A 27433-nucleotide genomic window follows, 5' to 3' on the forward strand; every position below is an offset into this window, starting at 1 on the left:
TAGAGCACGTTATTATACACATTGCGCCAGGTAGAACACGTTATCATACACATTGCGCCAGGTAGAACACGTTATCATACACATTGCGCCAGGTAGAACACGTTATCATACACATTGCGCCAGGTAGAGCACGTTATCATACACATTGCGCCAGGTAGAACACGTTATTATACACATTGCGCCAGGTAGAACACGTTATTATACACAATGCGCCTGGTAGAGCACGTTATTATACACATTGCACTAGGTAGAGCACGTTATCATACACATTGCGCCAGGTAGAACACGTTATCATACACATTGCGCCAGGTAGAGCACGTTATCATACACATTGCGCCAGGTAGAACACGTTATTATACACATTGCGCCAGGTAGAACACGTTATTATACACAATGCGCCTGGTAGAGCACGTTATCATACACATTGCGCCAGGTAGAGCACGTTATAATACACATTGCACTAGGTAGAACACGTTATTATACACAATGCGCCAGGTAGAGCACGTTATCATACACATTGCGCCAGGTAGAACACGTTATTATACACATTGCGTCAGGTAGAGCACGTTATAATACACATTGCACTAGGTAGAACACGTTATTATACACAATGCGCCAGGTAGAGCACGTTATCATACACATTGCGCCAGGTAGAACACGTTATCATACACATTGCGCCAGGTAGAACACGTTATCATACACATTGCGCCAGGTAGAACACGTTATCATACACATTGCGCCAGGTAGAGCACGTTATCATACACATTGCGCCAGGTAGAACACGTTATTATACACATTGCGCCAGGTAGAACACGTTATTATACACAATGCGCCTGGTAGAGCACGTTATTATACACATTGCGCCAGGTAGAACACGTTATCATACACATTGCGCCAGGTAGAGCACGTTATCATACACATTGCGCCAGGTAGAACACGTTATTATACACATTGCGCCAGGTAGAACACGTTATTATACACAATGCGCCTGGTAGAGCACGTTATTATACACATTGCGCCAGGTAGAACACGTTATCATACACATTGCGCCAGGTAGAACACGTTATCATACACATTGCGCCAGGTAGAACACGTTATCATACACATTGCGCCAGGTAGAGCACGTTATCATACACATTGCGCCAGGTAGAACACGTTATTATACACATTGCGCCAGGTAGAACACGTTATTATACACAATGCGCCTGGTAGAGCACGTTATTATACACATTGCACTAGGTAGAGCACGTTATAATACACATTGCGCCAGGTAGAACACGTTATCATACACATTGCGCCAGGTAGAGCACGTTATCATACACATTGCGCCAGGTAGAACACGTTATTATACACATTGCGCCAGGTAGAACACGTTATTATACACAATGCGCCTGGTAGAGCACGTTATCATACACATTGCACCAGGTAGAACACGTTATCATACACATTGCGCCAGGTAGAGCACGTTATCATACACATTGCGCCAGGTAGAGCACGTTATCATACACATTGCGCCAGGTAGAACACGTTATTATACACATTGCGCCAGGTAGAACACGTTATTATACACATTGCACTAGGTAGAGCACGTTATTATACACATTGCACTAGGTAGAGCACGTTATTATACACATTGCACTAGGTAGAGCACGTTATCATACACATTGCGCCAGGTAGAACACGTTATTATACACAATGCGCCTGGTAGAGCACGTTATTATACACATTGCCGCTAGGTAGAACACGCTATCATACACATTGCGCCAGGTAGAACACGTTATCATACACATTGCGCCAGGTAGAGCACGTTATCATACACATTGCGCCAGGTAGAACACGTTATTATACACATTGCGCCAGGTAGAACACGTTATTATACACAATGCGCCTGGTAGAGCACGTTATTATACACATTGCGCCAGGTAGAACACGTTATTATACACAATGCGCCTGGTAGAGCACGTTATCATACACATTGCGCCAGGTAGAGCACGTTATCATACACATTGCGCCAGGTAGAACACGTTATTATACACAATGCGCCTGGTAGAGCACGTTATTATACACAATGCGCCTGGTAGAGCACGTTATTATACACATTGCACCAGGTAGAACACGTTATCATACACATTGCGCCAGGTAGAACACGTTATCATACACATTGCGCCAGGTAGAGCACGTTATCATACACATTGCACTAGGTAGAACACATTATTATACACAATGCGCCTGGTAGAGCACGTTATCATACACATTGCGCCAGGTAGAGCACGTTATCATACACATTGCGCCTGGTAGAGCACGTTATCATACACATTGCGCCAGGTAGAACACGTTATCATACACATTGCGCCAGGTAGAGCACGTTATCATACACATTGCGCCAGGTAGAGCACGTTATCATACACATTGCGCCAGGTAGAACACGTTATTATACACAATGCGCCTGGTAGAGCACGTTATTATACACATTGCACTAGGTAGAGCACGTTATCATACACATTGCACTAGGTAGAGCACGTTATCATACACATTGCGCCAGGTAGAGCACGTTATCATACACATTGCGCCAGGTAGAACACGTTATTATACACAATGCGCCTGGTAGAGCACGTTATTATACACATTGCCGCTAGGTAGAACACGTTATCATACACATTGCGCCAGGTAGAGCACGTTATCATACACATTGCATCAGGTAGAACACGTTATTATACACAATGCGCCTGGTAGAACACGTTATTATACACAATGCGCCTGGTAGAACACGTTATTATACACAATGCGCCTGGTAGAGCACGTTATTATACACAATGCGCCTGGTAGAGCACGTTATTATACACATTGCACCAGGTAGAACACGTTATCATACACATTGCGCCAGGTAGAACACGTTATCATACACATTGCGCCAGGTAGAGCACGTTATCATACACATTGCACTAGGTAGAACACATTATTATACACAATGCGCCTGGTAGAGCACGTTATCATACACATTGCGCCAGGTAGAGCACGTTATCATACACATTGCGCCAGGTAGAACACGTTATCATACACATTGCGCCAGGTAGAACACGTTATCATACACATTGCGCCAGGTAGAGCACGTTATCATACACATTGCGCCAGGTAGAACACGTTATTATACACATTGCGCCAGGTAGAACACGTTATCATACACAATGCGCCTGGTAGAGCACGTTATTATACACATTGCACTAGGTAGAGCACGTTATCATACACATTGCGCCAGGTAGAACACGTTATCATACACATTGCGCCAGGTAGAGCACGTTATTATACACATTGCGCCAGGTAGAACACGTTATTATACACAATGCGCCTGGTAGAGCACGTTATTATACACATTGCGCCAGGTAGAGCACATTATTATACACAATGCGCCTGGTAGAGCACGTTATTATACACAATGCGCCAAGTAGAACACGTTATCATACACATTGCGCCAGGTAGAACACGTTATTATACACATTGCGCCAGGTAGAACACGTTATTATACACAATGCGCCTGGTAGAGCACGTTATTATACACATTGCGCCAGGTAGAGCACGTTATCATACACATTGCGCCAGGTAGAATACGTTATTATAAACAATGCGCCTGGTAGAGCACGTTATTATACACAATGCGCCTGGTAGAGCACGTTATTATACACATTGCGCCAGGTAGAGCACGTTATCATACACATTGCGCCAGGTAGAATACGTTATTATAAACAATGCGCCTGGTAGAGCACGTTATTATACACATTGCGCCAGGTAGAACACGTTATTATACACAATGCGCCAGGTAGAGCACGTTATTATACACAATGCACTAGGTAGAACACGTTATTATACACATTGCGCCAGGTAGAGCACGTTATCATACACATTGCGCCAGGTAGAACACGTTATTATACACAATGCGCCAGGTAGAACACGTTATTATACACAATGCGCCAGGTAGAACACGTTATTATACACAATGCGCCTGGTAGAGCACGTTATTATACACATTGCGCCTGGTAGAACACGTTATTATACACAATGCGCCTGGTAGAACACGTTATTATACACAATGCGCCTGGTAGAGCACGTTATCATACACATTGCGCCAGGTAGAACACGTTATTATACACATTGCGCCAGGTAGAACACGTTATTATACACAATGCGCCAGGTAGAGCACGTTATTATACACATTACACTAGGTAGAACACGTTATCATACACATTGCGCCAGGTAGAACACGTTATCATACACAATGCGCCAGGTAGAGCACGTTATCATACACATTGCACTAGGTAGAACACATTATTATACACAATGCGCCAGGTAGAACACGTTATTATACACAATGCGCCAGGTAGAACACGTTATTATACACAATGCGCCTGGTAGAGCACGTTATTATACACATTGCGCCTGGTAGAACACGTTATTATACACAATGCGCCTGGTAGAACACGTTATTATACACAATGCGCCTGGTAGAGCACGTTATCATACACATTGCGCCAGGTAGAACACGTTATTATACACATTGCGCCAGGTAGAACACGTTATTATACACAATGCGCCAGGTAGAGCACGTTATTATACACATTACACTAGGTAGAACACGTTATCATACACATTGCGCCAGGTAGAACACGTTATCATACACAATGCGCCTGGTAGAGCACGTTATCATACACATTGCGCCAGGTAGAACACGTTATCATACACATTGCGCCAGGTAGAACACGTTATTATACACAATGCGCCTGGTAGAGCAAGTTATCATACACATTGCACTAGGTAGAGCACGTTATCATACACATTGCGCCAGGTAGAACACGTTATCATACACATTGCGCCAGGTAGAGCACGTTATCATACACATTGCGCCAGGTAGAACACGTTATTATACACAATGCGCCTGGTAGAGCACGTTATTATACACAATGCGCCTGGTAGAGCACTGAGGCACATTGCAGTAACCACTCACTTATCACCTCCAGTTGCACGAAGGGGCCGTTTGACACAAGTGGTTCCGCCCCCAGCAGCAACTCACTGACACTCACCATTTTTTCTGACAGCACAGTGCAGTGAGTGCACTGGCACAAGTAGCCAGCCTGCGCCTGTAGTAGCCGCAGCCTGGAGGAGCTCTATGTGAAATCGCAAGCAGAGGCTGTTCTCTGGCAAGAAGGAGCTCATCCAATCGCTTCCCCTGACGGGCTGGCCACTGCTAAATATACCGATAATCAGTTCCAACTGTGTCAAAGTAGTGGAGCCCCAGGTGCAATGGGAAAGTCAGTGTCACTGCACAGTTGTACTGATTACTGGTATATTTAGCAGTGGCCAGCCCGTCAGGGGAAGCGATCGGAGGAGCTCCTTCTTGCCAGCCTCTGCTTGCGATTTCACAGATAGCTCCTTCATGCTGCGGCGCAGGCTGGCTACTTGTGCCAGTGCACTCACTGCACTGTGCTGTCAGAAAAATGGTGTCAGTGAGGCCCGGACACTCTGAGCGGCCTCACATTGCACACACGGAGCTTGCAGCCCCCGGACATCCCGCATCTGCACCAGCTACTCCAGGTGAAGCGGTGCGATGCAGCACTGTCTACTGCTTACCTACAGCGGGAGCTGCGCAGCCCGGGCGGCTCCTGCTGGAAGGTAGTTGTCGGGTCTCGGTGGGGCGTTGAGCGGGTCCCGGGTAGGGGGGTGGCGGCGGGCAGATCCGGAGCTGTACTCCCAGTCGCAGAGGAGGGTGCTGGCGGCAGAGCGGCAGTGGAGCCGGATGAGCGGGGCCAGTCTGTCAGCCCTGCAGCACAGATTCATGTGCTGGCGGGGAGCAGGATTCAAAGCGGGAGATGCTGCAGGCTGTGATTGGATGGAGACTACAGGAGGTGATTGGCCGAGGAAACAGCCAGTCACCTCCTGCATTCCGCTGACAGGCTTAACACATGCAAACACATATTCAGATGAGCGCGTCCTGTGGGACCCGCTCATCTTCTAAATGTGAGTCCCGGGCGGCTGTTTCTGGGTAAAATACGCGCCATAGCGCGTTTTTGCGATCACTGACAATAATGCACATGACACAATATGCACACACCGTAATGCCCCCTACACATTATGCCACACACTGTAATGCCCCCGACACATTATGCCACACACCGTAATGCCCCCGACACATTATGCCACACACCGTAATGCCCCCGACACATTATGCCACACACCGTAATGCGTGTGACACATTATGCCACACACCGTAATGCCCCCGAAACATTATGCCACACACCGTAATGCCCCCGACACATTATGCCACACACCGTAATGCCCCCCACACATTATGCCACACACCGTAATGCCCCCCACACATTATGCCACACCGTAATGCCCCCAACACATTATGCCACACACCGTAATGCCCCCTACACATTATGCCACACACCGTAATGCCCCCAACACATTATGCCACACACCGTAATGCCCCCTACACATTATGCCACACACTGTAATGCCCCCGACACATTATGCCACACACCGTAATGCCCCCGACACATTATGCCACACACCGTAATGCCCCCGACACATTATGCCACACACCGTAATGCCTGTGACACATTATTCCACACACCGTAATGCGTGTGACACATTATGCCAGGAATCGCAATGCCCGTTATACATTATGCTACACACTGCAATGCCCCTGATACATTATAGCACATACAATGTCTGTGACACAGTATGACACACACCACAATGATCCTGAGACTTTATACCACATACCACAATGCCCGTGACATAGTATACAACACACCGTAATGCCAGATACATTATGACACACACTGCAATGTCCGTGATACATTATGCCACACACCGTAATGCCCATTACACATTAAGTTCTACAGTAAGGCTTCCAATTACTTTTAAATTACCTGCTTGTTGCCAGGGGTTTCATGCACTTGGTTCCATGCACGGTGCCAGGATGTCATGCTCGTTGCCAGGGGTTTCATGCACTGGGTGTCATGCTCGTTGCTAGTGAGTAGTGCTTGTTGCTAGGGCCGTGCTCCCAGTGCCACATATGCCCCCAGTGCCAGATATTCCCCCACAGTGCCTGCTTCCCCACCCAGTGCCAGGTATATGCCCCCCCAGTCCCGGGTATATGCCCCCAGTGCCGGGTATATGCCCCCCCAGTGCCAGGTATATTCCCCCAGTGCCAGGTATATGCCCCCCAGTGCCAGGTATATGCCCCCAGTGCCAGGTATATACCCCCCCAGTGCCAGATATTCTCCCACAGTGCCAGATATTCCCCCCCAGTGCCAGGTATATGCCCCCCAGTGCCAGGTATATGCCCCCCAGTGCCAGTTATATGCCCCCAGTGCCAGATATTCCCCCCCAGTGCCTGCTTCCCCCCCAGTGCCAGGTATATGCCCCAAGTGCCGGGAATATGCCCCCAGTGCCGGGTATATGCCCCCCCAGTGCCGGGTATATGCCCCCAGTGCCAGGTACATGCCCCCAGTGCCAGATATTCCCCCCCAGTGCCTGCTTCCCCCCCAGTGCCAGGTATATGCCTCCAGTGCTGGGTATATGCCCCCAGTGCCGGGTTTATGCCCCCCAGTGCCGGGTATATGCCCCCAGTGCCAGGTACATGCCCCCAGTGCCAGGTACATGCCCCCAGTGCCAGATATTCCCCCCCAGTGCCTGCTTCCCCCCCAGTGCCAGGTATATGCCTCCAGTGCTGGGTATATGCCCCCCCAGTGCCAGGTATATGCACCCCCCAGTGCCGGGTATATGCCCCCAGTGCCAGGTACATGCCCCCAGTGCCAGGTATATTCCCCCACCAGTGCCGGGTATATGCCCCCCAGTGCCAGGTACATGCCCCCAGTGCCAGGTATATGCCCCCCCCAATGCCGGGTATATGCCCCCCCAGTGCCAGGTACATGCCCTCAGTGCCGGGTATATGCCCCCCCACTGCCAGGTAAATGTCCCCAGTGCCAGATCTGTCCCCCCAGTGCCAGGTATATGTCCCCAGTGCCAGATCTGTCCCCCCAGTGCCAGGTATATGTCCCCAGTGCCAGATCTGTCCCCCCAGTGCCAGGTATATGCCCCAGTGCCAGATCTGTCCCCCCAGTGCCAGGTATATGCCCCAGTGCCTGCTCCCCCGGCCCCCCCCCTATGTGTTGGAGGGACACAAGCGCATTGCGCGTCTCTCCTGTGTCCCTCCTGGCTCTCCCCCGGCTGGTCTAATGAAGGAAGTGCCGTTCGTGAGCCAATCAGAGCTCACGAACGGCACATGCTTCCTTAGACCGGCCGGGGGAGAGCCAGGAGGGACACAGGAGAGACGCGCGATGCGCTCGTGTCCCTCCAACACATAGGGGGGGTGCCGGAGGAGCAGGCACCGCAGGGAGGGAGAGCCGGAGAGGAGATCGCAGATTGACATGCGGACGCTCGTCCGCATGTCAATCTGTTCTAAATCAGTGGCGCCCCCGCAGCCCCTCGCCCCCAAGCCACCGCGAGGACTGCGGGGGCAGTAGTTACGCCACTGACACAGTCCACTCCCCCTGTATACTATGACAACACAGGATGCTACCCCTGTATATTATGACAACACAGTCCACTTCCCCTGTATATTATGACAACACAGGATGCTACCCCTGTATATTATGACAACACAGGCCACTCCCCCTGTATATTATGACAACACAGGATGCTACCACTGATATTATAACACAGGCCACTCCCCCTGTATATTATGACAACACAGGATGCTACCCCTGTCTATTATGACAACACAGGCCGCTCCCCCTGTATATTATGACAACACAGGATGCTACCCCTGTATACTATGACAGCACAGGATGCTACCCCTGTATATTATGACAACACAGGCCACTCACCCTGTATATTATGACAACACAGGATGCTACACCTGTATACTATGACAGCACAGGATGTTACCCCTGTATATTATGACAGCACAGGATGTTACCCCTGTATATTATGACAACACAGGCCGCTCCCCCTGTATATTATGACAACACAGGATGCTACCACTGATATTATAACACAGGCCACTCCCCCTGTATATTATGACAACACAGGATGCTACCCCTGTCTATTATGACAACACAGGCCGCTCCCCCTGTATATTATGACAGCACAGGGTGCTACCCCTGTATATTATGACAACACAGGCTGCTCCCCTTGTATACTATGACAACACAGGATGCTACCCCTGTATATTATGACAGCACAGGCCGCTCCTCCTGTCTATTATGACAACACAGGCCGCTCCCCCTGTATACTATGACAACACAGGCCACTCCCCTGTATACTATGACAGCACAGGACGCTACCACTGTATATTATGACAACACAGGATGCTACCCCTATATATTATGACAACACAGGATGCTGCCCCAGTATATTATGACAACACTGGCTGCTCCCCTTGTATACTATGACAACACAGTATGCTACCCCTGTATATTATGACAACACAGGATGCTACCCATTTATATTATGACAACACAGGCCACTCCCCCTGTATATAATGACAACACAGAATGCTACCCATTTATATTATGACAACACAGGATGCTACCCCTATATATTATGACAACACAGGCGGCTCCCCCTGTATACTATGACAACACAGGCGGCTCCCCCTGCATATTATGACAACACAGGCCGCTCCTGCTGTACATTATGACAACACAGGATGCTACCCCTGTATACTATGACAACACAGGCCGCTCACCCTGTATATTATGACAACACAGGATCCTACTCCTGTATACTATGACAGCACAGGATACTACCCCTGTATATTATGACAGCACAGGATGCTACCCCTGTATATTATGACAACACAGGATACTCCCCCTGTATATTATGACAACACAGGCCACCCCCCTGTATACTATGACAGTACAGGATGCTACCCCTGTATATTATGACAACACAGGCCACTCCTTCTGTATAGAAAGACAATACATGCCGCTCACCCTATATAATAGTAACAAGACACAACAGACCCCTCCCCCGTATAAAAGGGCAACACAGGCCGCTCCCCCTGTAGAGTAGGACAAACATGCCGCTCCCCTGTATATTAATACAGCTCCCCTGTATATTAATACAACACTGGCCCCTATCTCTGTATAGAATTATGGTAATGGCGGGGTCTGCGCCACCTGTATTAGGGTAACGGCGGGGTCTGCGCACCTGTATTAGGGTAACGGCGGGGTCTGTGCCACCTGTATTACGGTAACGGCGGGGTCTGCGCCCCCTGTATTACAGTAACGGCGGGGTCTGCGCCACCTGTATTACACTAACGGCGGGGTCTGCGCCACCTGTATTATGGTAACGGTGGGGTCCGCACCCCCCTGTATTACGGTAATGGTGTGGTCCGCGACCCCCGTATTACGGTAACGGAGGGTTCTGCGTTCCCTGTATTAGGTAACGGCAGGGTCTGCGCCACCTGTATTGCGGTAACTGTGGTGTCTGCGCCAGCTGTATTATGGTAACGGCAGGGTCTGCGCCACCTGTATTAAGGTAATGGCGGGGTCTGCTCCACCTGTATTACGGTAACGGCGGGATCTGCGCTACCTGTATTACATTAACGGCGGGGTCTGCGCCACCTGTATTACGGTAACGGCGGGGTCTGCGCCACCTGTATAAGAGTAACGGTGGCGTCTGCGCCACCTGTATTGCGGTAACGGCGGGGTCTGCGCCACCTGTATTGCGGTAACGGCGGGGTCTGCGCCACCTGTATTGCGGTAACGGCGGGGTCTGCGCCACCTGTATTACTGTAACGGCGGGTGGTCTGCGCCCCCTGTATTACGGTAAACGCGGGGTCTGCGCCACCTGTATTACTGTAACGGCGGGTGGTCTGCGCCCCCTGTATTACGGTAAAGGCGGGGTCTGTGCCACCTGTATTACGGTAACGCCGGGTTGTGCGCCACCTGTATTACGGTAACGGCGGGGTCTGTGCCACCTGTATTACGGTAACGCCGGGGTGTGCGCCACCTGTATTACGGTAACGGCGGGGTCTGCACCACCTGTATCACGGTAACGGCGGGGTCTGCGCCACATGTATTACGGTAACGGCGGGGTCTGCTCCGCCTGTATTACGGTAACGGCGGGGTCTGCTCCGCCTGTATTACGGTAACGGCGGGGTCTGCGTCACCTGTATTACAGTAATAGGACACTAGAGTGTCAGCCACCTGTACAGGGATAATGCAGCACCAGAGGCTGCTCCAGCTGCACTATAACAAGGCACCAGAGGCTGCTCCCCCTGTAGTACAGAACCTGACACCAGAGCTGCTCAGCCTATAGAATAATAATAATAATATCATTACCTGCTGCCAGACACAGCAATGGCTGCTCTCTGCTCCTGCTGCCTTGTGGGAATGATAGAAGGAAGGAGGAGCTCAGACCAGGGGAAAATGGCCGCCACTCCTGACGTCACTACCCGGCCAGGGACCCTATTGCTGCTGCAGCTGCTGCCGGACTTGTCTACAAGAAAATGGCCGCCGGCCTCCTGCACTGAGGACATATATGGTCATTACAGAGCGCGGACTGTGGGCGGGGTGTAGGAGGGGTGCCGCCAGTAACTAGGAAGCGGCCTGTGCCAATCATTCCCTCCTTCCGGCCTGTGCGGTCCACCTTACTTCCGGTCACTGCATTCTATTCCACACACGGGAATCCTCACTGTCCGTAGAGATCAGGTAATGGCGTCTTACTATACAGGGGGAGCAGCCTGTGGTGTCCTTTTATTATTATTAAACAGGGGGAGCAGCCTGTGATTTCCTGTTGTTATTATTACTATACAGGGGGAGCAGCCTATGGTGGCTTGTTATTAGTATTATGCAGGAGGATCAGCCTGTGATGTCCTGTTGTTGTTATTATTATTATTATTAGTATTATACAGGGGGAGCAGCCTGTGGTGTCCTGATATTAATATTATACACGGGGAGCAGCCTGTGGTGTCTTATTAATAATAATAATAAGACACCACAGGCTGCTCCCCCTGTATAATATTAATATCAGGACACCACAGGCTGCTCCCCCTGTATAATAATAATAATAATGTTATTATTATTATTAACAGGACATCACAGGCTGGTCCTCCTGCATAATACTAATAACAAGCCACCATAGGCTGCTCCCCCTGTATAATTATAATAATAACAGGACATCCCAGTCTGCTCCCCCTGTATAATAATAATAGGGCACCACAGGCTGCTCCCCGTTTAATAATAATAACAAGACACCACAGGCTGCTCCCCCTGTTTAATAATAATAATATTATACAGGAGGAGCAGCCTGTGGTGTCCTGTTGTTATTATTATCATACAAGGGGAGCAGCCTATGGTGACCAGTTGTTGTTGTTGTTATTATTATTATTATTATTATAATAATAATACAGGGAGAGCAGTCAGTGGTGTGCTGTTGTTATTATTATACAGGGGGAGCAGCCTGTGGTGTCCTGTTGTTATTATTATGCAGGAGGATCAGCCTGTGATGTCCTGTTATTTTTATACAGGAGGAGCAGCTTGTGCTGTCCTGTTATTATTATTATTTTATTATTATTATTCTTTTTATACAGGTGGAGCAACCTGTGGTGTCCTGTTATTATTATACTGGGGGAGCAGCCTATGGTGCCCTGTTGTTGTTGTTGTTGTTGTTGTTGTTATTATTATACAGGAGGAGTATCCTGTGTTGTCCTATTATTATCATTATACAGCAGGAGCAGCCTGTGGTGTCTTATTATTATTATTATTATTATTATTATTATTATTATTATTATTATACAGTGGGAGCAGCCTATGGTTTCCTGTTATTAATACTATAAAGTGGAGCAGCCTGTTGTGGTGGTGGTGGTGGTGTTATTATTATTATTATACAGGGGGAGCAGCCTGTGGTGTCCTGTTGTTGTGGTTGATGTTGTTATTATTATTATTATTATTATTATTATACAGGAGGAGCAGCCTGTGGCATCCAGATGTTGTTGATGTTGTTGTTGTTATTATTATTATTATTATTATTATTATTATACAGGAGGAGCAGCCTGTGGCATCCAGATGTTGTTGTTGTTGTTGTTGTTATTATTATTCAGAAGGAGCAGCCTGTGGTATCCTGTTAGTATTATACAGGGGGATCAGCCTGTGGTGTCCTGTTATTTTTATTATACAGAAGGAGCAGCCTGTGGTATCCTTTTAGTATTATACAGGGGGAGCGGCCTGTGGTGTCCTATTATTAATAATAATAATATAATATTATTATTATACTGGGGGAGCAACCTGTGGTGTCCAGTTATTATTATACAGGAGAAGGAGCCTGTGGTGTCCTGTTGTTGTTGTTGTTGTTGTTGTTGTTGTTATTATACAGGAGAAACAGCCTGTGGTGTCCTGTTATCTTTTTTTTTATTATTATTATACAGAGGGAGCACCATGTGGTGTCCAGTTGATGTTGTTATTATTATTATTATTATACAGGAGGAGCAGCCTGTGGCATCCAGATGTTGTTGTTATTATTATTATACAGAAGGAGCAGCCTGTGGTATCCTGTTAGTATTATACAGGGGGAGCAGCCTGTGGTGTCCTGTTATTTTTATTATACAGAAGGAGCATCCTGTGATATCCTTTTAGTATTATACAGGGGGAGCGGCCTGTGGTGTCCTATTATTATTATTATTATTATACTGGGGGAGCAGCCTGTGGTATCCAGTTATTATTATACAGGAGAAGCAGCCTGTGGTGTCCTGTTGTTATTATTATTATTATTATACAAAATGAGCAGCCAGTGGTGTCCTGTTGTTGTTACTATTATACAAGGGGAGCAGCCTGTGGTGTACAGTTGTTTTTGTTATTATACAGGAGAAACAGCCTGTGGTGTCCTGTTATCTTTTTTTATTATTATACAGAGGGAGCACCATGTGGTGTCCAGTTGATGTTGTTGTTGTTATTATTATTATACAGGAGGAGCAGCCTGTGGTGTCCTGATAAAAATATTATACAGAGGGAGCGGCCTGTGGTGTCCTCCTGTTGTTGTTATTTTTATTGTACAGGGGAAGTAGCCTGGGGTGTCCTGTTGTTGTTATGATTTTTATACAGGAGGAGCAGCCTGTGGTGTCCTGTTGTTATTATTTTTATACTGGGGTGCAGCCTTTAGTGTTGTTGTTGTTTAAAATTATTATTAGTAATTTTATTATATGTAATTGTGGGGATTGAAAATATTGCTCAAATTCTAGGATATATTAAAGCAGAGACCATAATATACCTGGCATGTGTAACAGATGATAATTGGAGCAGTATGGAGCAAATGTATATTACACTCCTGGGAGTGTCACTGTGACATCAATTATATCTATAGTAATAATACAGGGACATGACTGGGGAGGTGAGGGGATCTGGGAGCATAACAGTGACTTCACTTATATCTATAGTAATAATACAGGGACATGACTGGTGAGGTGAGATCATTATACAGTAACACCGGGGGACGTGTCTGGGTGTTGACTGGGGAGGTGACTGCTGGGAATGGAACATTATACAGTAACACGCAGCTGTGTCTAGGTGATGACTGGGGAGGTGACTGCTTGGAATGGACATTATAAAGTAACACAGGGGGATGTGTCTGGGTGATGACTGGAAAGGTGACTGCTGGGAATGGGACATTATACAGTAACACCAGTGGATGTGTCTGGGTGATGACTGGAGAGGTGACTGCTGGGAATGGGACATTATACAGTAACACCGGGGGACGTGTCTGGGTGATGACTGGATTGTTGACTGCAGGGAATGGGGCTTTATACAGTAACACCAGGGGACGTGTCTGGGTGATGACTAGAGAGGTGACTGACAGGATTGGGGCATTATACAGTAACACCGGGGGACGTGTCTGGATGTTGACTGGAGAGGTGACTGCTGGGAATGGGGCATTATACAGTAACACCAGGGGATGTGTCTGGATGATGACTGTATCACTGTGTGTCAGGTACCTATAAGGTGTCAGGATGTCACTGTCTATGTCTCCATGCAGGAGGGGGAGTATATAGAGGAACACAGGTGTCTGTACAAGGACTTGATGATGGAGTATCACCGGCCCCTAACATCACGGGGTAAGAGGAGACTGTCATGTATTGTACAGGGGAGAGCAGGTATGGGGGCCCCCTATATACACACATCATCTGATAATCACATATATACACTGTACTCAGTCACTGTGTGTCTCCTACAGATAGACCCAGTAACAGAGATAACCCAGAGAGATGTCCCCGTCCTCTGTATTCCCAGGACTGTACAGAGGAGAATCACAGGACCCCACATGAGGATCAGCTAGGTGGTATTTAGGGTCTCCCCAATATACCAAAGTGACTGTCACTATATGATCTGTAGAGGAGCTGTGTGTGTCTTATACACTGATATTATACTGTTTCACCTCAGCTTAATCTGACTGTGCAAATGTCATTATAGTGTTTGTTTGTCTTTTAGGTAGAACGTCAGTCTGATATTAAAACAGAAGATATAGAGGGAGAAGAAGAGACGTATGTGACTGATATAAAGGCAGAAGATATAGAGGGAAAAGAAGAGACGTATGTGACTGATATAAAGGCAGAAGATATAGAGGAAGAAGAAGAGACGTATGTGACTGATATAAAGGCAGAAGATATAGAGGTAGAAGAAGAGACGTATGTGACTGATATAAAGACAGAAGATATAGAGGGAGAAGAAGAGACGTATGTGAGGGGTGATCAGCAGTGTAAGGAGGAGGAAATCCTTACAGATATCAGCACAGGTGAGTAATATACACTTATTACATAAAAGAGTCACATATTCTCCTTGCTCAGTCACTACAGCAATCTCTTATACTACACCCTCCTCTGTCAGTACAAACTTATGAGGAATATGTATTTTCCCAGCGTGGAGTCAGGAGCCATCACCTCTATTATACTCCTGCTCTCCCCCCTCACATCATGTCACTGTGTGTTACCAGCCCAGAGATCTGACCAGTCTCCTCCCCACACTCTCTGGTGTATCTCATACATCAGGAGCCATCAGCCCCTATTATACTCCTGCTCTCCCCCTCACATCATGTCACTGTGTGTTACCAGCCCAGAGATCTGACCAGTCTCCTCCCCACACTCTCTGGTGTATCTCATACATCAGGAGCCATCAGCCCCTATTATACTCCTGCTCTCCCCCTCACATTATGTCACTGTGTGTTACCAGCCCAGAGATCTGACCAGTCTCCTCCCCACACTCTCTGGTGTATCTCATACATCAGCAGCCATCATCCCCTATTATACTCCTGCTCTCCCCCTCACATCATGTCACTGTGTATTACCAGCCCAGAGATCTGACCAGTCTCCTCCCCACACTCTCTGGTGTATCTCATACATCAGGAGCCATCAGCCCCTATTATACTCCTGCTCTACCCCTCACATCATGTCACTGTGTGTTACCAGCCCAGAGATCTGACCAGTCTCCTCCCCACACTCTCTGGTGTATCTCATACATCAGGAGCCATCAGCCCCTATCCTGCTCTCCCCCTCACAGTACCTCTGCCTATGGTATTACATGCCCTGAGAGTGTCACTATTAGCACACGCCGGTCTGTATATAAACCACTTTTCTCTTACGTTCTAGAGGATGCTGGGGTCCATATTAGTACCATGGGGCATAGATGGGCCCACCAGGAGCCACCGGCACCCCAAGAGTCCAACAGTGTGGACTGGCTCCTCACACCGGGACCCCCCCTCCAGACCCAGTTTAGAAAATGTGCCCGGAGGAGCCGGTCACAGCTAGGGGAGCTCTACTGAGCTTCTTTAGTAAAAGTTTTTTTAGGGTTTGTTTTTTTACAGGGAGGCTGCTGGCAACATCCTCCCTGCATCGAGGGACTGAGGGGGGGAGCAGTGTCCACCCTGCAGGGTCTGAGCCACTATCTCCGCTGACTGGACACTGAGCTCCAGAGGGGATAGATCGCTCCCCGCCACAGGGGAACGCTCACCCCAGCAGCATGCCACCACCCCCTTGCAGAGCTGAAGAGTCTTCAGCCCCTGGCAAGTGTGGAGCCGATGTGAAGAAGGCGGCAACAGGGTAGGGAGCGCAGTGATAACTGCGCTCCGGGGCTCAGCAGCACTTGGTGTGGCGTTGTGTGGGACGCCCTGAGCCGACACCTACGCCCTATACTTACCACACAGCCTGTCGGGGTCCCTGTATCTCAGCCAGCACCAAAACTCCTCATGCCAGGATAATCTTCAAGAGCGGGAGGACAGCGCCATTACAGGGGCGGAGCTTCTCCTCAGAGCGGACCCAGCAGCGTTCAGCGCCATTTTCCTGTCTGCATCCACTCTGCCTGTGAAGAGCAGTCCCTCCAGAGCAACTCCAGCTATCTGTACGGTAGAAGGGGGGCTGTATATAGGCAGGGTCACATATTAATGGACACAGTCAGCGCTGGTTTGGGGTCTCCTTATACCTGTAATAGCGCTGTGTGTGGATTGGCTCCAATCTCTGTGTCTCTCTGCCATTCTTGGGGGGGGGCTCTGTCTGCCCAGTACCCTGTGTGTGTGTGGGGTGTACAAGCAAACATGTCTAGAGACTCTGTCTCATATGCTGCAGAGGATATCTCTTCACAGGAAGATCTCATCCCATGTAATCAGGATTGCACTGTTGTAGCGCAGATCCCGGCTATGGAACCGGAGTGGTCAGCCTCTCTTAGGGGGGTTATTTCTCAGATTTCTGACCGTGTTGCTAGGACTGATACTGCCACTCAGGTATTACAGTCCTCTATGGCTGTAGGGCCCGGTTCTGTTCCCTCGGGGTCCCCTGCGGTACATTCTCACACACGTGATCTTGCCCACATTACGCAGGATGACACGGATACCGATTCTGACACAGCAGACGGTGACGGGGATGTGTAGAGGGGGACGGCATCACTTGCTAAGGGGGTGCAGTTGATGATTGAGGCCATGAGAGATGTGTTAATTATTGCCGACACAACCCCTGAGCAAGTTGAGGAGGCCTTTTCTCATACGTCCTAGAGGATGCTGGGGTCTCCTTTAGTACCATGGGGTATAGACGGTTCCGCAGGAGCCATGGGCACTTTAAGACTTTTCAAGGGTGTGAACTGGCTCCTCCCTCTATGCCCCTCCTCCAGACCTCAGTTTAGAAAATGTGCCCAGGCAGACTGGATGCACTCCAGGGGAGCTCTACTGAGTTTCTCTGAAAAGACTTATGTTAGGGTTTTTATTTTCATGGAGGCTGCTGGCAACAGTCTCCCTGCTTCATGGGACTGAGGGGGCAGAAGCAGAACCAACTTCCTGAAGAGTTTCATGGCTCTGCTCCTGGCTGACAGGACACCATTCGCTCCAGAAGGGTACTGAACGCTAGCTGCAGCTATGTGCTCACTCCCACAGCACGCCATCACCCCCCTTACAGAGCCAGAAGACAGGTGAGTGTAAGAAGAAAAAGTATCTTCAACCATCGTGACGGCTAACAGGTACCGCGCAGTGGGCGGGAACGCTGCGCGCCATGCTACCATTCACACACAGGCACTGCAGGGCACGGGGGGGGGGCGCCCTGAGCAGCATAAATTATATGGGGACATAAGTTGCTGAGGCACAGTACTACCCCCGCCAGTATAAAAATTAGAATTGGAATCTCTGAGGAGAAACGCGCCATTGCAGGGGGCGGGGCTTCCTCCTCAGTCAGCCAGTACACTCCTCAGCGCCATTTTCTCTCCTAGCAAGCTGCAGAGAAGAATGCTGGTCCTTCTACTCTTCTGACCCAAGTATCAGGGTGCAAAACAGGGGTGACGCAGTGTAATTTGGTGCCTTATTGTGAATTTATCATTATAAAAGCGCTACAGGTCTGTGGACATTCTGTGTTACATGGTTATTATCACTAGTGCTGGGTTGTGAGCTGGAAAATCCTATCTGTGTCCTGACAGATTTTACTGTGGGTCTGTCCCCTATAAGCCCCGGAGTGTCTGTGGTGTGGTGTACACGAGTGTGACATGTCTGAGGCAGGGTGTTCTTCCCCTGAGGGAGCCATTTTAGGGACACAGAGTTGTAATGTGGTGGTGCTGCCGGCACACCAAGAGCCTGAATGGGTGAAAGAATTACGTGATAGTGTGACTCATATCAGTAAGAGATTGGATAAGTCTGAGTCTCATGCAGAAACCTGGAGAAAATCAGTGGAAGATGTGATTTTTCATAGTTCTGCCTTTTTATCCACAGGAGACCATTTGCACAAATAGTAAAAACTGATACCGACACGGAATCTGATTCCTGTGTCGACACTAGTGTTTCCAGGGGAATAGAACCTAAATTGGCAAAAAGCATTTAATACATGATTGTTGCTATAAAGGAGGTCTTGGAAGTTACGGAAGCCCCTCCTTTACCTCAGGAGTAGGCTTATTTCTCTGACGTTCTAGTGGATGCTGGGGATTCCGTAAGGACCATGGGGAATAGACGGGCTCCGCAGGAGACTGGGCACTCTAAAAGAAAGATTAGGTACTATCTGGTGTGCACTGGCTCCTCCCTCTATGCCCCTCCTCCAGACCTCAGTTAGAATCTGTGCCCAGCCAGAGCTGGGTGCTCCTAGTGGGCTCTCCTGAGCCTGCTAGTTAAAGAAAGTATTTGTTAGGTTTTTTATTTTCAGTGAGCTTCTGCTGGCAACAGACTCACTGCTACGAGGGACCGAGGGGAGAGAAGCAAACGTACCTGTTCACAGCTAGGTTGCGCTTCTTAGGCTACTGGACACCATTAGCTCCAGAGGGTTCGAACACAGGCAGCTGTCCTCGATCGTCCGTTCCCGGAGCCGCGCCGCCGTCCCCCTCTAGAGCCAGAAGAACAGAAGCTGGAAGACTGCGAAATCGGCGGCTGAAGACTCCTGTCTTCATTTAAGGTAGCGCACAGCACCGCAGCTGTGCGCCATTGCTCCCACAGCACACCACACACTCTGGTCACTGTAGGGGGGGGGGGGGGGGGCGCCCTGGGCAGGAATTTGAAGTACCTTGTGGCAAAATCTACATATATACAGTCAGGCACTGTATATATGTAAAATCCCCTGCCATTTTCTACCACAGAAAGCGGGACAGAAGCCCGCCACTGAGGGGGCGGGGCCTTCTTCCTCAGCACACCAGCGCCATTTTTCTCTTCACAGCTCCGCTGGAAAGAAGCTCCCCAGGCTCTCCCCTGCAGTATCCAGATACACAAAGGGTGAAAAGAGGGGGGGGGGGGGGGGGGCACATAAATTTAGGCGCAAAATTGAATATACAGCAGCTACTGGGTAAACACTGAGTTGTAGTGTAATCCCTGGGTTATATAGCGCTGGGGTGTGTGCTGGCATACTCTCTCTCTGTCTCTCCAAAGGACCTTGTGGGGGAACTGTCTTCAAATAGAGCATCCCCTGTGTGTGTGGTGTGTCGGTACGCGTGTGTCGACATGTCTGAGGTAAAAGACTCCCCTAAGGAGGAGATAGAGAAGATATGTGTGTGAGAGGGTGTCTCCGTCGACAACGCCGACACCTGTTTGGATATGTGTATGTGCCAAGGTGAATTTATTGCACAAAAGATTTGAGAACAGACAGGAAATATACCTATGTCTGTCCCTATGTCACAGAGACCTTCAGAGTCTTACAATGCTCACTATCCAAAATAATAAACACTGATATAGTCACAGAGTTTGACTCCAGTGTCGACTACGATAATGCAAAATTACAGCCAAAATGGCTGAAAGGTATTCAATATATGATTATTGTAATAAAAGATGATTTGCATATCACTGATGACTCATTTGTCCCTGACACAAGGGTACACATGTTAAGGGGAAGAAAGCTGAGGTAAATTTCCCTCCTCTCATGAGGAAAAAGAGCGGGAATCTCCAGACAAGAGACTGCAGCTTCCCACAAGAAATTCTCAGGCAGTATCCTTTCCCCACTAGGGCCAGGATGTGTTGAGAATCTTCCCCTAGGGTGTCCTGCTTTGCACAGACGGTAGCACTAGCTACTCTCAGGAATCCTGCAGATAGCGTGCACATTCTAGTATACTACTCAGACCGGCGATTGTGTCGGCATGGGTTTATAGCGCTGTGGCAGCATGGACAGGTACCTTATCAGCAGAGATTAAGACCCTAGTATGCATATAGATATATATATGTATATATAGAGATATATATATTAAAGATGCTGTCTTAAGTGATAGGTATATATATATATATATATATATATATACCTATGTGTAAAACATGCTCAAAGAGACATGAGTATACTGGGTCCTAGAGTCAAAGCTATGTCGATTTCTGCTTGACGTGTCCTGTAGAATATGCAATGGACAGATGATGCCGACTTAAGAGGCATGTGGAAGGCTGAGGATTGTGTGGAGAAGGGTTCTCGGACCTGGTCTCCACAGCTATAGCTGGTAATTCTGATGTTTTGCCATACATTCCTGCACAGCCTAGGAAAGCACGACATCAAATGCAGCCTTTCGAATAAAGAAACAAGAAAGTCCGAGGTGCGTACTTTCTTGCCAGAGGTGGCGGCAGAGGAAAGAAGCTGCACAACAGCTAGTTCCCAGGAACAGAAGTACTCCCCGGCCTCTACAAAAATCCACCGCATGTCGCTGGGGCTCCACAAGCGGAGCTAGGCCCGGTGGGGGGCACGCCTTCGTAAGTTCAGCCACAAGTGGGTTCACTCCCTGTTAGATCCCTGGGCAATAGATATTGTGTATCAGGGATATAAGCTGGACTTTGAGAAGATGCCCCCTCACCGACGGCCCTGCCGGCTTCCCCCCACGAGAGGGAAACAGTGTTAACTGCAATTCACAAATTGTATTTTCAACAGGTGGTGGTCAAGGTTCCCCTCCTTCAACAAGGAGGGGGTTATTATTCGACCATGTTGTAGTCCCGTAACCTGACTGTTCGGTCGGACCCATATTGAATTTAAAATCCCTGAACATATACCTGTAAAGGTTCAAGTTCAAGATGGCATCGCTAGGAGCGATCATTGTAAGCCTGAAAGGTGACTCGCAACATAAAGGATGCATACCTTCAGGTCCCCATTTATCCACCTCATCAGGCGTACCTCAGAATTAAGGTACGGGATGGTCATTACCAATTTCAGAGGTTGCCGCTTGGTTTCTCCACGGCCTTGAGAATGTTCACCAAGGTATTGGCGGAAATGATGGTGCTCCTGCGGAAGCAAGGTGTCACTATTATCACGTACTTGGACGATCTCCTCATAAAAGCGAGATCAAGAGAGCAGTTGCTGAACAGCATATCACTTTCTCTGGAAGTGTAATGGCAACACGGCTGGATTCTATATATTCCAAAGTCGCAGTTGGTTCTTACAACTCATCTGCATCTCCTAGGAACGATCCTAGATACAGACCAAGATAGAGAGAGCTCAGGAGCTCGGGACACCGGTCAGGAATCTATTAAAACCAAAACAGGTGTCAGTGCATCACTGCACTTGTGTCCTGGGAAGGAGGGTGGCATCATTCGAGGCCATTCCCTTCGGCGGGTTTCAAACGAGGACCTTCCAATGGGACTTACTGAACGGATCACATCTTCGGATGCATCAGTTAATCACCCTATTCCCCAGAGCCAGGGTGTCTCTCCTGTGGTGACTGCAGAGTGCTCACCTTCTTGAAGGTAGCAGGTTCGGCATTCAGGACTGGGTCCTGGTGACCACGGATGCAAGCCTCCCAGGGTGGGGGGCAGTCGCACAGGAAAAAAATTTTTTCCAAGGGCTGTGGTCAAGGCAGGAGACTTGCCTTCACATCAATATCCTGGAACTATGGGCCATATACAACGCCCTAAGTCAAGCGGAGACTATGCTTCGCGACCAACCGGTTCTGATCCAGTCAGACCGCGGTGGCTCATGTAAACCGCCGAGGCGGCACAAGGAGCAGGGTGGCGATGGTAGAAGCCACCAGTATTCTTCGCTGGGCGGAGAATCTTGTAAGCGCACTGTCAGCAGTGTTCAGTCCGGGAGGGGACGACTGGGAAGCAGACTTCCTCAGCAGACACGACCTCCACCCGGAAGAGTGGGGACTTTATCAAGAAGTCCTCACACAGATTACAAATCGATGGGAACTGCCACAGGTGGGCATGATGGCATCCCGCCACAACAAAAAGCTAAAAATATATTGCGCCAGGTCAAGGGACCCTCAGGCGATAGCTGTAGACGCACTAGTGACACCGTGGGTGTTCCAGTCGGTCTGTGTGTTTCCTCCTCTTCCTCTCATACCCAAGGTGCTGAGAATAGTAAGAAAAAGAGGAGTGAGAACAATATTCATTGTTCCGGATTGGCCAAGAAGGACTTGGTACCCAGAACTATAAGAGATGATCACAGAGGACCCATGGCCTCTGCCTCTCAGACAGGACCTGTTGCAACAAGGGCCCTGTCTGTTACAAGACTTACCGCGGCTGCGTTTGATGGCATGGCGGTTGAACGCCGGATCCTAACAGAAAAGGGCATTCCGGATGAAGTTATTCCTACGTGGATAAGGGCTAGGAAGGACGTGACAGCAAAGCATTATCACCGTATATGGCGAAAATATGTTGCTTGGGGTGAGGCCAGGAAGGCCCCTACAGAGGAATTCCAGCTGGGTCGTTTCCTGCACTTCCTACAGTCAGGGGTGACTATGGGCCTAAATTTGGGGTCCATAAAGGTTCAGATTTCGGCCCTATCCATTTTCTTTCAATAAGAACTGGCTTCACTGCCTGAGGTTCAGACGTTGGTTAAGGGTGGGCTGCATATTCACCCCCCTTTTGTGCCACCAGTGGCACCTTGGGATCTTAATGTGGTGTTGGATATCCTGAAATCCCACTGGTTAGAGTCACTTAAAACCGTGGAACTAAAGTATCTCACGTGGAAAGTGGTCATGCTATTGGCCTTAGCATCGGCTAGGCGGGTGTCAGAATTGGCGGCGTTGTCATGTAAAAGCCCCTATCTGATCTTCCATATGGACAGGGCAGAATTGAGGACTCGTCCCTAATTTCTCCCTAAGGTGGTATCATCGTTTAATTTGAACCAACCTATTGTGGTGCCTGTGGCTACTAGGGACTTGGAGGACTCCAAGTTGCTGGACGTAGTCCGGGTTCTGAAAATGTATGTTTCCAGAGCGGCGGGAGTCAGAAAGTCTGACTCGCTGTTTATTCTGTATGCAGCGAACAAGGTTGGCGCTCCTGCTTTGAAGCAGACTATTGCTCGCTGGATCTGTAGCATGATTCAGCTGGCTCACTCTGCGGCTGGATTGCCGCATCCAAAGTCAGTGAAAGCCCATTCCACAAGGAAGGGGGGCTCTTCTTGGGCGGCTGCCCGAGGGTTCTCGGCTTTACAGCTTTGCCAAGCTGCTACTTGGTCGGGTTCAAACACATTTGCTAAGTTCTACAAGTTTGATACCCTGGCTGAGGAGGACCTTGAGTTTGCTCATTCGGTGCTGCAGAGTCATCCGCACTCTCCCGCCCGTTTGGGAGCGTTGGTATAATCCCCATGGTCCTTATGGAAACCCCAGCATCCACTAGGATGTCAGAGAAACTAAGAATTTACTCACCGGTAATTCTATTTCTCGTAGTCTGTAGTGGATGCTGGGCGCCCGTCCCAAGTGCGGACTCTCTGCAATACATGTATATAGTTATTGTTTAATAAAGGGTTATTGTTATGAGCCATCCGTTGAATGAGGCTCAGTTGTTGTTCATACTGTTAACTGGGTATGGTTATCACAAGTTGTACGGTGTGATTGGTGTGGCTGGTATGAGTCTTACCCTGGATTCCAAATCCTTTCCTTGTAGTGTCAGCTCTTCCGGGCACAGTTTCCCTAACTGAGGTCTGGAGGAGGGGCATAGAGGGAGGAGCCAGTGCACACCAGATAGTACCTAATCTTTCTTTTAGAGAGCCCAGTCTCCTGCGGAGCCCGTCTATTCCCCATGGTCCTTACGGAGTCCCCAGCATCCACTACGGACTACGAGAAATAGAATTACCGGTGAGTAAATTCTTATTTTTTTATAAGGAAGATAAATTAAATGTAACTTTCCCTCCTCACGAACAAAATACTCTTTTTGAGGGAGTTTGACCAAACCCTGAAAAGAAGTTTCTGTTTCATGCACTAGGGGTCACTGGAGTACTCTTGGGATATGGACGGCTTTAGCAAGAACGGCACTGAATATTTAAATTTAGAACTCTCCTCCCCGCCATATCCCAGAGTACCTCAGTGGTTTTTCTGTGCTCAAGCACTAACAGAGATTGTGTGGAGCACCCACACTTATTTTGAATATTTTATTTTTGATTTTGATTTTTACTACACTTTATTCACATCCCTTCCCCCCTTCCAAAAGGCGTGGGTCCAGGATAGTGGAAGCTGCTACAAGCAGCTACTGGCGTGTCGGTCCTCACTAAAAGAGCACCCTCACAGCCAAGAGCAGACATCCTGCAGGAAGCTGGACGGAGCTTACAGAAGAAGCCCCGTCATAGCCCCTCACCACTGGAGTTCAGGTATGCTGGGGACGGTCAGCTCACGCTGCTGCCCCGCTGTGTGGAGAACGTTGTTTAGTGCACCCCAGTGCTGCCTGCTAGTTGCCGCCGCCGCTCAAAGCCGCTCACAGTACGCTGTGCACAGCGCCGGCCGCAGATCCGCCTGTCACCCACTCCCAGGCACCCGCTCCCCGCTGGAAGTCCACCGCCACGTCCCGCCGCTATACAGGCTCCCCGGCTCCCTGCAAGATCTCCGGTTCACGACGATACTCGGAGTACAGTGGGGAGGGGGGGACGAGTCTTCTCACAGCAGCGCGGCTGCAAAGGGGGGGAGAGAGTATGTTAACATGGAAAGGCAAGGCTGCAGGGGTTGTGGTATAATTACATTGGCTTTTAAGCCTATAGTAACAGGGTTGCTTTTTAATGCAGTTGGTTACAGGTTGTAGACTTTAAATGTGTGTTATAACCTGACATGTGATTATTAGTGTAAGCATGGCATGGGGGCCATTTTAACCATGCTTCCTGTTCAATCCTGTTTCTCTTTCAGTTTGGAAGATCCTGTCCTACAACACTTCTCCACCGGAGGCGCAGGGGTGTTAGTGGGAATTTGGGTTCAGATTTCATATAATACTGGCCACGTGCACTGCACTTGCCCATATATATATATATATATATATATATATATATATATATATGACACACCTTAGTACTATTTTACTGAGTCGTGCAAGTTGTCTGTCTTTGTATATTGTATTGTCTGTCTGCATAATGAGTAAGGCACCAGCAAAAACTAAAAAGCAGTTTCACTGCAATGTCTGTAAGAGTGTGTTACCGGATGGGTCTACCACATGTACAGTATGTTTTGTGAATTCAGCTTTGAATACGATTTCCGCTCTGGTTTCAAAGCCGGCTTAATTTCCGAACCCTCCATGGGCTATGCTAACAGATGTCATTGCTGGATTGCAATCACAATTGGCCGCCGCTCGACAAGAGCGGGAAGCGGCAAGATCTGAGTCAAGGGTGAGACTGCCAGAACTAACGGACGGGTCTCAGCCTTGCCAAAGGTCCAAGTCCATTTTGGGTAGAAGGGATAAATTTAATTTGTCTTATGATTTACCAGTTTCTGCTATGTTGCATTCTGATTCTATGCCAGACCTCACTGCGCAAGATGAGCATGAGGAAGGCGAATTGGATCAGCAGTCAGATAGTAAGGATATTGACAGTCCGGGCATTGATAATCTCATCAGAGCGGTACGTCAGTCTCTGAAGTGTACAGAAACTGAGCAGCCTCTGACAAATGATGAAGTCGTCTTTACTAAACGACAGAGATCTCCAATGTGTTTTCCTGTTTCGGAATCTCTTAATAAGATGTTAGTAGAAACACAAAAGAATCCGGATAAACGGTTTTCTATACCTCGCAGATTTAAATCCAGTTACCCTTTTCCAGAGTCTGTGACAGCTACATGGAGAATCCGCCATTGGTGGATTCGTCTGTATCAAAACTTACGAAGAAATTAACCATACCAGTACCAACTGCTACTACGCTTAAAGACCCTTCAGACCGTAAAATAGAAGCTATGCTAAAATCCATGTATATAGCAGCCTGTGTGTTGCTTAGACCTGGGTTGGTTGGCATTTGGGTAACTAAGGCGCTAATGGTATGGATAACAGAACTCAAGTCTGCCCTGCATGACGATCACCTTATACTTCTCGCTGACCAAATCTGTGAAGCTGCTGAGTATCTATGTACAGCTTCTACTGACGTCTGTCAGCTCACTTCTCGCCTTTCATCATTGCTAGTTACAGCACGACGAGCACTCTGGCTGCGTTCTTGGCAAGCGGAGGCAGAGGTCAAAAGAGGTATAGAGGCGTTATCTTATGGTGGCTAGAAGTTGTTTGGTCCTGAATTGGATAAATGGATTTCTGAGGCCACGGGAGGAAAGTCTGTTTTCCTACCATTGC

At 48.5% G+C, this 27433-nt stretch overlaps 1 protein-coding gene across 1 annotated transcript in view; it reads left to right on the forward strand.

Annotated features, from left to right (window-relative positions):
- LOC135039834 (oocyte zinc finger protein XlCOF6-like) overlaps positions 1-27433 on the forward strand; it is a 135810-nt gene that overhangs the window by 97309 nt on the left and 11068 nt on the right. The gene's annotated exons all lie outside the window — the stretch shown is intronic.

Source organism: Pseudophryne corroboree, unplaced genomic scaffold (assembly GCF_028390025.1).
Source record: "Pseudophryne corroboree isolate aPseCor3 unplaced genomic scaffold, aPseCor3.hap2 scaffold_713, whole genome shotgun sequence".
NCBI classification, from domain to species: domain Eukaryota; kingdom Metazoa; phylum Chordata; class Amphibia; order Anura; family Myobatrachidae; genus Pseudophryne; species Pseudophryne corroboree.